This window comes from Anomaloglossus baeobatrachus, chromosome 10, assembly GCF_048569485.1.
Source record: "Anomaloglossus baeobatrachus isolate aAnoBae1 chromosome 10, aAnoBae1.hap1, whole genome shotgun sequence".
NCBI classification, from domain to species: Eukaryota; Metazoa; Chordata; class Amphibia; order Anura; family Aromobatidae; genus Anomaloglossus; species Anomaloglossus baeobatrachus.
The window spans coordinates 208993966-209005991 of record NC_134362.1 but is presented as its reverse complement, the minus strand read 5'-3'; the positions used below and the strand labels follow the sequence as shown (position 1 = coordinate 209005991).

The 12026-nt window shown below is 55.9% G+C and overlaps 1 protein-coding gene across 1 annotated transcript in view; it reads left to right on the top strand.

Annotated features, from left to right (window-relative positions):
• Positions 1–12026, top strand: part of BANP (BTG3 associated nuclear protein) — a 469223-nt gene that overhangs the window by 293303 nt on the left and 163894 nt on the right. The window lies entirely within an intron of this gene.

Genomic DNA, 12026 nt, shown 5'->3' with positions numbered 1-12026 from the left:
TATCATTTGCTTTTCTGTTGGTCATCTGGTTCTTAAAGGGAGCCCATCAGGTGCAATATGCACGCAGAACCGCGAGCAGATATGGACGCATATTGCTAATCCCTGCCTACCCCTCCCTGTATGTAGTTGCATACATAAAGAGATCTTTAGAAAAAGTATTTCTAAAGATGTTTTATCATATGCTAATGAGGCCAGCAACTTGTCGTGAGGGCGTTAGTTCCCTTGGCTAGTCAGCCCCCTTAGCATGTATGCACGCACCTGTGGACATGCTGATGAATGCACAGCGTCAGAGGTACAGTCGATCTCACCGCTTTCTGTTGCCACCGCCCCCGACTCTGGATTCTCATTCAGTGCCCATGATCAGAAGTCCCGGACTTCCAGTCATGCGTACTATGAAGAAGAATGTACGCATCCCGACTTCAAACTGGTATAGTGCACATGACTGGAAGTGCTGGTGATGTTCTGATCGTGCGCACGGAGACGAAAACCAGTGGTGGCAGCAGAGGTGAGCGCGACCATGCCTCTGACACTGTGCATCCATTAACGTGTTATGGGTGTTAGTGAAGGGGGCCGACTAGCCAATGGAAATAACGCCCAGGGGACTAGTCCCTGGCCTCATTAGCATATAATGAAGGATGTTTAGAAATACTTTTTCTACAGATCTCTTTATCTATGCTAGTGTATACAGGGACGATTAGGCAGGGATTAGCAATATATACCCAGAACTGTTCGTGGTTCTCACTGCATATTGCACCTGACAGGTTCCCTTTAAACCTCACTTTCCCCATATTAGAGAATTAGGGTAATACATTGCTTCCCTGCAGAGATCATCTCCCTCTGAAGGAGGCGGCTGCTGCGATTTCACTGGGCACAATGTAATTGACCATGTCCTGTGCCAGGGACCGAGCGCTCGCTGACAGGTTCCCCTGCAGAGTATACATTTCCTCATTGGGGATGGGTGAGCGCACTCGCCACTGATCGGGGTTCTCGGCACGAATCGAGTATACTGGGAGTCAATGGGAAACTCGAGCATTTTTAAACATCGACGCTCGCTCATCACTGATCGTCATAATTGATCGCCAGATTGTAGATATTTCTACACTCAGTGTGCGTTATTATAGCGGGCGGTGATGCTGGGGCGTGACGGCACTACGTCGTCCTGCACCGGTGAGCACAAGCGTCTCCTTACTGATCCGCTGCGTGCGCGGTGCCGGTGTTTACTGCTGAACATCCTACATTGAAAGCAGCATTCTGGAGCCTTTCCCAGATACACGGGGAGCAGAATTATTCCCTGCACCCGGCTTTTGGCTGCACAGAGTAACCACTGTATCTTCAGCATCGGAAGCCAAAATCTGATTTTAATGGAAAAATTCAATGTGATTTAATTCCAAGAGACTGAAATGGAAATACGGTAAATGTTTATTGTTACGATCTCGTGGTTGGTAGTATGGCTGGAACGAGGGGCTGCAGGGTATGAGCTAGGGGAACACAGACCTGCCCGAGCAGCTGGTCCGATATACCCGCAACTGACCGCTCCACCTCCTATGGGACCAACGTACTGGGCACATGAGATCCATGGGGCTCAATCCTGTAGGCTGCAGGTAGAGCAGAGCACGCGGAGCACCGGCTGCAGGTAGAGCAGAGCATGCGGAGCACCGGCTGTAGGTAGAGCAGAGCATGCGGAGCACCAGCTGCAGGTGGAGCAGAGCAAGCGGAGCACCAGCTTTAGGTAGAGCAGAGCACGCGGAGCACCGGCTGTAGGTAGAGCAGAGCACGCGGAGCACCAGCTGCAGGTGGAGCAGAGCAAGCGGAGCACCAGCTTTAGGTAGAGCAGAGCACGCGGAGCACCAGCTGCAGGTGGAGCAGAGCACACCACTTCAATGTAAGCCTCTCACGTATGATTTCACACTAGGCATCCAGTACTGGAGAATATCCTTCCCAAGTACCTTGGATAATGGCCTGCACTCCTGGCTTCTGGATTGGCATTACAGCTGTTTCCTTCTGTATCTGCAAAACAGAAAATGTCACAAAAACAACTTACAAAGTACAAAATAGTGATCTGGAAAGGAATATTCTCCTTACTTGCTCTTTCAGCAGGGATCGTCACATGACCACTGCAGCCAATCACTGGCCCCTGATAAGCTGCAGCCTCGATGTTCCGCCTGAGGTGGAGGGAACAGTCTCCTTCTCGTGGTGACTTCTGGTCATGTGACATCCCCTGCCGGTAGAGGAAGCATGGAGGCCGGCGGGACAACATAGGCACCAGCATCAAAAAAAAAAAAAAAAAACATTTTGTACCACTGCTGACCAACGGGAGCAGCGTGATCTCCCGAGTTGTGTCTTGTCCAGCCGCAGCCTGTCTGACCAGCAGGAGCTCTCGGGCCGTGTGCTGTCCAGCTGCAGAGTGTCCGACCAACAGGAGCTCCCGGGGTTGTGTCCTGTCCATCCGCAGCATGTCTGACCAGCGGGGGCTCTCAGGGTTGTGTCCTGTTCGTCCGCAGCATGTCTGACCAGCGGGAGCTCCCGGGTCGTGTCCTGTCCGTCTGCAGCATGTCTGACCAGCGGGAGCTCCCGGGTCGTGTCCTGTTCATCCGCAGCATGTCTGACCAGCGGGAGCTCCCGGGTCGTGTCCTGTCCGTCTGCAGCATGTCTGACCAGCGGGAGCTCCCAGGTCGTGTCCTGTCCGTCTGCAGCATGTCTGACCAGCGGGAGCTCCCGGGTCGTGTCCTGTCCGTCTGCAGCATGTCTGACCAGCGGGAGCTCCCGGGTCGTGTCCTGTTCATCCGCAGCATGTCTGACCAGCGGGAGCTCCCGGGTCGTGTCCTGTCCGTCCGCAGCATGTCTGACCAGCGGGAGCTCCCGGACCGTGTCCTGTTCATCCGCAGCATGTCTGACCAGCGGGAGCTCCCGGGTCGTGTCCTGTCCGTCCGCAGCATGTCTGACCAGCGGGAGCTCCCGGGTCGTGTCCTGTCCGTCCGCAGCATGTCTGACCAGCGGGAGCTCCCGGGCCGTGTCCTGTTTGTCCGCAGCATGTCTGACCAGCGGGAGCTCCCGGGTCGTGTCCTGTTTGTCCGCAGCATGCCTGACCAGCGGGAGCTCCCGGGTCGTGTCCTGTCCGTCCGCAGCATGTCTGACCAGCGGGAGCTCCCGGGTCGTGTCCTGTCCGTCTGCAGCATGTCTGACCAGCGGGAGCTCCCGGGTCGTGTCCTGTTCATCCGCAGCATGTCTGACCAGCGGGAGCTCCCGGGCCGTGTCCTGTCCATCCACAGCATGTCTCACCAGTAGGAGCTCCTGCGCCGTGTCCTGTCCTTCCACCCATAGCATGTCTGACCAGCGGGAGCTCCCGGGCCGTGTCCTGTCCGTCCACCCACAGCATGTCTGACCAGCGGAAGCTCCTGGGCCTGTCCTGTCCGTCCTCAGCGTCCGAGCGTCTGACCAGCGGGAGCTCCCGGGCCGTGTCCTGTCCGTCCTCAGCGTCCGAGCGTCTGACCAGCGGGAGCTCCCGGGCCGTGTCCTGTCCGTCCTCAGCGTCCGAGCGTCTGACCAGCGGGAGCTCCCGGGCCGTGTCCTGTCCGTCCTCAGCGTCCGAGCGTCTGACCAGCGGGAGCTCCCGGGCCGTGTCCTGTCCGTCCTCAGCGTCCGAGCGTCTGACCAGCGGGAGCTCCCGGGCCGTGTCCTGTCCATCCGCAGCGTGTCTGGCCAGCGGGAGCTCCCGGGCCGTGTCCTGTCCGTCCTCAGCGTCCGAGCGTCTGACCAGCGGGAGCTCCCGGGCCGTGTCCTGTCCGTCTTCAGCGTCCGAGCGTCTGAGCAGCGGGAGATCCCGGGCCGTGTCCTGTTCATCCGCAGCATGTCTGACCAGCGGGAGCTCCCGGGCCGTGTCCTGTCCGTCCTCAGCGTCCGAGCGTCTGACCAGCGGGAGCTCCCGGGCTGTGTCCTGTCCAGCCGCAGCGTCAGAGCGTCTGAGCAGCGGGAGCTCCCGGGCCGTGTCCTGTCCGTCCTCAGCGTCGGAGCGTGTGGCCATACTGCCAATCATTCCCGATCTGTGTTGTCATTACTACTTTAGTGCTTGGACATTACCGCTGTTGATGAGAATGCGGGAGATCTGGACGCTTGATCCATGAGATACAACCTGGAGGATTCCCATCACAATATCTGCTGTCACAGACGTCATCTCCACAAATCTTTCAGCATCGAGTGGAAAGTATTCTCTGTGGGTAATCTCAGGAGACGCCGGCTCATGCAGAATCCACAGTGTCACTCAAGATGTCAATATAAAGAAGTCTCTCTAGGGAACTACAAGTCCCAGCAAACCCAGACTGTTGCTCTCCATCTGTCTTAAGCAATTGTAATGTAAATCCCCCCCAGACGTCTTGGCTTCTTTCTTTACCCCCCGCTTTGGTTGTCCGCATGTAACCCGAATCTGCCCAAAGATTCCAGATTCACGTCAGAACCAGATATTTTGGGTTGTAGTGCTCCTTGTGCGGCTTTGTCCATCGTTGAAGATCCCGCCAGCTCCTTATTGCCTGTGACTGACAGCCGGGAGCCTGTGAATAAGATGGCTGCGTACATTTGACGAGAACCTTGGCCGCCCTTTACCCTCCTCGGCTCCTTTCTAAACATCTTTCTTTTATTTCTGGTCGCTGCGATACTCGCTGTGGAGAAATTCAGCCATTTACAATAAAAAAACAACACACGACAAAAACAATGGAAAAAGCTCCAAACCGCAGGAGAGGAGCCAGAGCGCAGCTCGCTGGAGGCGGACGGACGCGCGGGGCGAGCGAGGCCTTGATTTCACATTTGGCTCTGGTGCGGTTTGTGACGGATGCGTCTCTCATCTGCAGAAAGGTGACACTGTGCTTACACTCAGCCCAAAAACCATCGCTTCCCCGCCGGACTCCGCACAAATGGCTAAAACACATTTCATAATGTGAAAAGCTGCGATGGGATGATCGGCACAGAGGCGGCGGGCCCGGAGCGTCACGTCTGCGAAATTGTATCATCAAAGCCATGTCGCGCCGGCAGCAAAGCTCAGGTGTGAAATCTGCAGATATAGTCATTATGGAACATGTCAGAAAAATACACCGTGTGCAGAATTATTAGGCAAGTTGTATTTTAGAGGATTTTTTTTATTACTGATCAACAACTATGTTTTCAATCAACTCAAAGCTTAATATTTTTGGAAGTTGGAGGGGTTTTTTTTTTTTAGATTTGGCTTCTTAGGAGGATCTGTTTGTGCAGGTGACTATTACTGTGCAGAATTGTTAGGCAACTTAATAAAAACCAAATCTATTCCCATCTCACTTGTTTATTGTCACCAGGTAAACCAATATAACTGCACAACATTTAGTAATAAACATTTCTGACTGCAAAAACAAAACCCCAAAAAATGAGTGCCCAGTATCGCCCCCTTTCTTTCCGATGACCCTCAGCAGCCGATCATCCATAGATTCTGTCATTGCTTGATCTGTTTACAAGCAACATTGCGTGCAGCAGCCACCACAGCCTCCAGACACTGCTCCCAGAGGTGGACTGTTTTCCCCTCCCTGTAGATCTCACATTTTATGAGGGGCCACAGGTTCTCTATGGGGTTCAGATCAGGTGAACAAGGGGACCATGTCATTATTTTTTCATCTTTTAGACCTTTTTAGTAGTTGTATGCATGGGATGGAGCATTGTCCTGTATGAAAATCATGTTTTTCTTGAACAATAGCGACTTCTTCCTTGACCACTGCTTGAAGAAGTTGTCTTCCAGAAACTGGCAGTAGGTCTGGGAGTTGAGCTTCACTCCATCCCCAACACGAAAAGGTCCCACAAGTTGATCTTTGATGATCCCAGCCCATACCAGTGCCCACCTCCACCTTGCTAGCGTCTGAGTCGGAGTGGAGCTCTCTGCCCTTTACTGATCCAGCCTCGGCCCATCCATCTGCCCATCCATCCATCCATCTGTGATTGTTCCCCAGCGCAGCACCGCGCAGCACACACTCAGGATTTGGAGCATTCGTGTTTGCTTTAGGTCCGCGGCGGCCTCTGCTCCCCTCGTCTTCAGTGACGTTTTTACAAATATCCATTTAGAGAATTACCTTTTTGGATTTCACTAATGTAAAACACATCTTATTATTAAATTAAAAGAAGTGGAATCTGGAAGGCAGAATCGAGCGTTTCCTCTGCGCGGCCGCTCCAGTCGACTGAAGATTGCACATTAAGATCTGCCTGGTTGAACTTTTGTTGACTTTTCGCGTCCATTTTTCGCTGGAGGGGTCCGAAGAGTGGACCAGTAACACGGCTGCACAAACTATTAACTGATACTTAAGACACCGGCTGTAAAATCGCGGCAGGTTACAAGACGTCTGAGAGCTGCTCATTCAGCGCGGCCGCTGTGCCGAGACCCGGGCCGCCGGCGGAGAGACCCCGACCCAGCCATTAATAGGTCAAGGCCTATTTGCCGGTAACATGGCTGACTACTCAGCAGAGATTTTTATTACCTTTCAGCTTCATTTACAGCAGAATAAAAAAGCCGCGGTTGAGGCCGGAGCTGGCGGCTGCAGCGCAGCGTCCTCGTTACAAGAGATTGCTACAATATGTTTCCAGCTTTTGATTGGCAAACGTTTGTTTGTAATGTTTTTCTACGCGTTTGACCCGTCAAGCCACATTAGCTCTGAAATTCCATTTACGGAGGAGAAAAGGAGGAAAAATAATAAAATGTAGACTGCTGGGTTCTCGTATGCAAGGCAGATTTTTTTGTGTGGTCCATTTTTTTTTTCTTTGTGCGTTCAAAGGAGAATATTTCTTTTTTTGATGTATTTGAGGGAAAATAAAGAATTGGTCAATTGCTGAAAAATTACTATTATGTGGCTCCTTCTTCAAGTGATAAATGCTTGGAAAGGAAAGAGGTAAATGAAGCGTATTCAACCGTTCTGCAGATTCCAGTCTTGATATGGCTGCGCGTGTGTAGGAGCGAGACCGGGGCACTGCTCCTATACACCTGTGTAGGAGCGTGACCGGGGCACTGCTCCTATACACCTGTGTAGAAGCGACACCGGGGCACTGCCCCTATACACCTGTGTAGGAGCGAGACCGGGGCACTGCCCCTATACACCTGTGTAGGAGCGAGACCGGGGCACTGCTCCTATACACCTGTGTAGGAGCGAGACCGGGGCACTGCCCCTATACACCTGTGCAGGAGCGGCACCGGGGCACTGCTCCTATACACCTGTGTAGGAGCGAGACCGGGGCACTGCCCCTATACACCTGTGTAGGAGCGAGACCGGGGCACTGCCCCTATACACCTGTGTAGGAGCGAGACCGGGGCACTGCCCCTATACACCTGTGTAGGAGCGAGACCGGGGCACTGCCCCTATACACCTGTGCAGGAGCGGCACCGGGGCACTGCCCCTATACACCTGTGTAGGAGCGAGACCGGGGCACTGCCCCTATACACCTGTGTAGGAGCGAGACCGGGGCACTGCTCCTATACACCTGTGTAGGAGCGAGACCGGGGCACTGCCCCTATACACCTGTGTAGGAGCAAGACCGAGGCACTGCCCCTATACACCTGTGTACCAGCGAGACCGGGGCGCTGCTCCTATACACCTGTGTAGGAGCGAGACCGGGGCACTGCTCCTATACACCTGTGTAGGAGCGAGACCGGGGCGCTGCTCCTATACACCTGTGTAGGAGCGAGACCGGGGCACTGCCCCTATACACCTGTGTAGGAGCGAGACCGGGGCACTGCCCCTATACACCTGTGTAGGAGCGAGACCGGGGCACTGCCCCTATACACCTGTGTAGGAGCGAGACCGGGGCACTGCTCCTATACACCTGTGTAGGAGCGAGACCGGGGCACTGCCCCTATACACCTGTGTAGGAGCGAGACCGGGGCACTGCCCCTATACACCTGTGTAGGAGCGAGACCGGGGCACTGCCCCTATACACCTGTGTAGGAGCGAGACCGGGGCACTGCCCCTATACACCTGTGCAGGAGCGGCACCGGGGCACTGCCCCTATACACCTGTGTAGGAGCGAGACCGGGGCACTGCCCCTATACACCTGTGTAGGAGCGAGACCGGGGCACTGCTCCTATACACCTGTGTAGGAGCGAGACCGGGGCACTGCCCCTATACACCTGTGTAGGAGCGAGACCGAGGCACTGCCCCTATACACCTGTGTAGGAGCGAGACCGGGGCGCTGCTCCTATACACCTGTGTAGGAGCGAGACCGGGGCACTGCTCCTATACACCTGTGTAGGAGCGAGACCGGGGCACTGCTCCTATACACCTGTGTAGGAGCGAGACCGGGGCACTGCCCCTATACACCTGTGTAGGAGCGAGACCGGGGCACTGCCCCTATACACCTGTGTAGGAGCGAGACCGGGGCACTGCCCCTATACACCTGTGTAGGAGCGAGACCGGGGCACTGCTCCTATACACCTGTGCAGGAGCGTCACCGGGACACTGCCCCTATACACCTGTGCAGGAGCGTCACCGGGACACTGCCCCTATACACCTGTGCAGGACCGAGACCGGGACACTGCCCCTAAACACCTGTGTAGGAGCGAGACCAGGGCACTGCCCCTATACACCTGTGCAGGAGCGAGACCGGGACACTGCCCCTATACACCTGTGTAGGAGCGAGACCGGGGCACTGCCCCTATACACCTGTGTAGGAGCGAGACCGGGGCACTGCCCCTATACACCTGTGCAGGAGCGGCACCGGGGCACTGCCCCTATACACCTGTGTAGGAGCGAGACCGGGGCACTGCCCCTATACACCTGTGTAGGAGCGAGACCGGGGCACTGCTCCTATACACCTGTGTAGGAGCAAGACCGGGGCACTGCCCCTATACACCTGTGTAGGAGCAAGACCGAGGCACTGCCCCTATACACCTGTGTAGGAGCGAGACCGGGGCGCTGCTCCTATACACCTGTGTAGGAGCGAGACCGGGGCACTGCTCCTATACACCTGTGTAGGAGCGAGACCGGGGCACTGCTCCTATACACCTGTGTAGGAGCGAGACCGGGGCACTGCCCCTATACACCTGTGTAGGAGCGACACCAGGGCTCTGCCCCTATACACCTGTGTAGGAGCGAGACCGGGGCACTGCCCCTATACACCTGTGTAGGAGCGAGACGGGGCACTGCCCCTATACACCTGTGTAGGAGCGAGACCGGGGCACTGCTCCTATACACCTGTGCAGGAGCGTCACCGGGACACTGCCCCTATACACCTGTGCAGGAGCGTCACCGGGACACTGCCCCTATACACCTGTGCAGGACCGAGACCGGGACACTGCCCCTAAACACCTGTGTAGGAGCGAGACCAGGGCACTGCCCCTATACACCTGTGCAGGAGCGAGACCGGGACACTGCCTCTATACACCTGTGTAGGAGCGAGACCGGGGCACTGCCCCTATACACCTGAGCAGGAGCGGCACCGGGGCACTGCCGCTATACACCTGTGTAGGAGCAAGACCGAGGCACTGCCCCTATACACCTGTGTAGGAGCGACACCAGGGCTCTGCCCCTATACACCTGTGCAGGAGCGGCACCGGGGCACTGCCCCTAAACACCTGTGCAGGATCGGCATCAGTACACTGCCCCTATACACCTGTGTAGGAGCGAGACCGGGGCACTGCACCTATACACCTGTGTAGGAGCGAGACCGGGGCACTGCCCCTATTCACCTGTGTAGGAGCGAGACCGGGGCACTGCACCTATTCACCTGTGTAGGAGCGAGACCGGGGCACTGCCCATATACATCTGTGTAGGAGCGAGACCGGGGCACTGCACCTATACACCTGTGTAGGAGCGGCACTAGTTCACTGCCCCTATACACCTTTGTAGGAGCGGCACTAGGGCACTGCCCCTATACACCTGTGTAGGAGCGGCACCAGGGCACTGCCCCTATACACCTGTGTAGAAGCGACACCAGGGCACTGCCCCTGTACACCTGTGTAGAAGCGACACCAGGGCACTGCCCCTATACACCTGTGTAGAAGCGGCAGCAGGGCACTGCCCCTATACAGGTGTGACCAAGGCAGGACAGTAATCCGCTGATCCGCAATGTCTGATAGGTAGGAGTGTAAAACTCGGCACCCCGCCAATCAGCCATTCCCGGCACCCCGCCAATCAGCCGTTCTCAGCACCCCGCCAATCAGCCGTTCCCGGCACCCCGCCAATCAGCCGTTCCCGGCACCCCGCCAATCAGCCGTTCCCGGCACCCCGCCAATCAGCCTTTCCCGGCACCCTGCCAATCAGCCGATCAATCAGGATGAGCAGAAGAGGACACATCATCGCGGGCGCAGTTTATCCTCAGTCTCCTACTACATGAAGCAGGAGGCTCAGGATGAGCAGAGGAAGACACATCATCAAAACGCGGATCTTCGGCGAGTACACCGCTTGCGCTCCTATCCCCGCATCCCTTCCACCAACATTTTTAATCCCCGGATTCTAGTTCCCATAGACCTATATGGGATCCGGATTCAGGACCTGAACCAGATTTAAAAAAAAAACCAAAAATAACGGGGTCCCACCGGTCCTGGTTTCCTGCGAGTCCGCCCATCTCTAGCCCTGAACTCTTGTGTTTCGGCCTCCACTATGGGTGGAATAAAGCCTCGGCGCTGCCTCCTTGCACTGCGCGGCTGGAACAGATTGTTGGGATCACAGCATCTCTGCGTCTCAGTATTTCCTCTGGCGCGATGATTTGGAAGCTTTGCACTTGGTTGTGCAAGAGTGTGCGAGCGCTGCAGATTGTGCTGCGCCGCGCTCAGCCAGCTTCTAATCTTCACAGCATATGTGTTGTGTTTTATTGTCCTCCTCCCGGGGGCTGCGCCTCTGGCCCCGTCACCGCCTGTTCATTGCCAGCCTTTCTTACCATGGCGCTTCACAGCATCGGTCCTTTCCACTAACGGTTTTTCCTGTCCTTAGTCCTGAGATCACATTCAACTTTACTGCAGAATTCAAAGCTTTTCCTTTACAGATCAATACGTTTTGCAGTTGTTAAAGGCTCCAGATTTGGTCGTCAGATGAACTGTGAAGCCGCAGTAAAACCGGATATCGTGCCAAATCGCTCCTCCAAGCCTGCATAACAAAGTACTCTGATTGTTTAACTCTGCGAATATTTTCCTATGGGATTCTCATGTGCTGGATGGAGCTCCTGGCTCTTAATTGTCAGGGCCCTTTCTGCTGTCCCCCACATGTCCCTCCACCGGGTGCGAGTCTTATATGTCACCAGGTGAATGATCACCACTGAGCTATCACACTACAAATAGAAATGATTCAATATGCAATCTACATTAGCTAGTGTATGGGGGGTGGGCGGTGTGCGGGAGGTGGGCTATGTATGTGGGGGGTGGGCTGTATGCGTGAGGTGGGCTGTGTGCGTGAGGTGGGCTGTGTGTGGGGATGGGCTGTGTTAATGGGGGGTGGGCTGTGTGTGGGGGGTGGACTTTGTGTGGGGGGTGGACTGTGTGTTGGGGGTGGACTGTGTGTGCGGTGGGCTGTGTGTAGGGGGTGGGCTGTGTGCGTGAGGTGGGCTATGTATATTGGGGGTGGGCTGTATGCGTGAGGTGGGCTGTGTGCGTGAGGTGGGCTGTGTGTGGGGATGGGCTGTGTTAATGGGGGGTGGGCTGTGTGTGAGGGTGGGCTGTGTGTGGGGGGTGGACTTTGTGTGGGGGGTGGACTGTGTGTGGGGGGTGGACTGTGTGTGCGTTGGGCTGTGTGTAGGGGTTGGGCTGTGTGTGGGGGTGGGCTGTGTATGGGGGGTGGGCTGTGTATGGGGGGTGGGCTGAGTGTGGGGTTGGGCTGTGTGTGGGGGGTGGGCTCTGTATGGGGGGTGGGCTGTGTGGGGGGTGGGCTGTGTGTGGGGGTGGGCTGTGTATGGGGGGTGGGCTGTGTGTGGGGGTGGGCTGTGTGTAGGAGGTGGGCTGTGTGTGGGGGTGGACTCTGTGGGGAATGGGCTGTGTGTGGGGGTGGGCTGTGTGTAGGAAGTGGGCTGTGTGTGGGGAATGGGCTGTGTGGGGGATGGGCTGT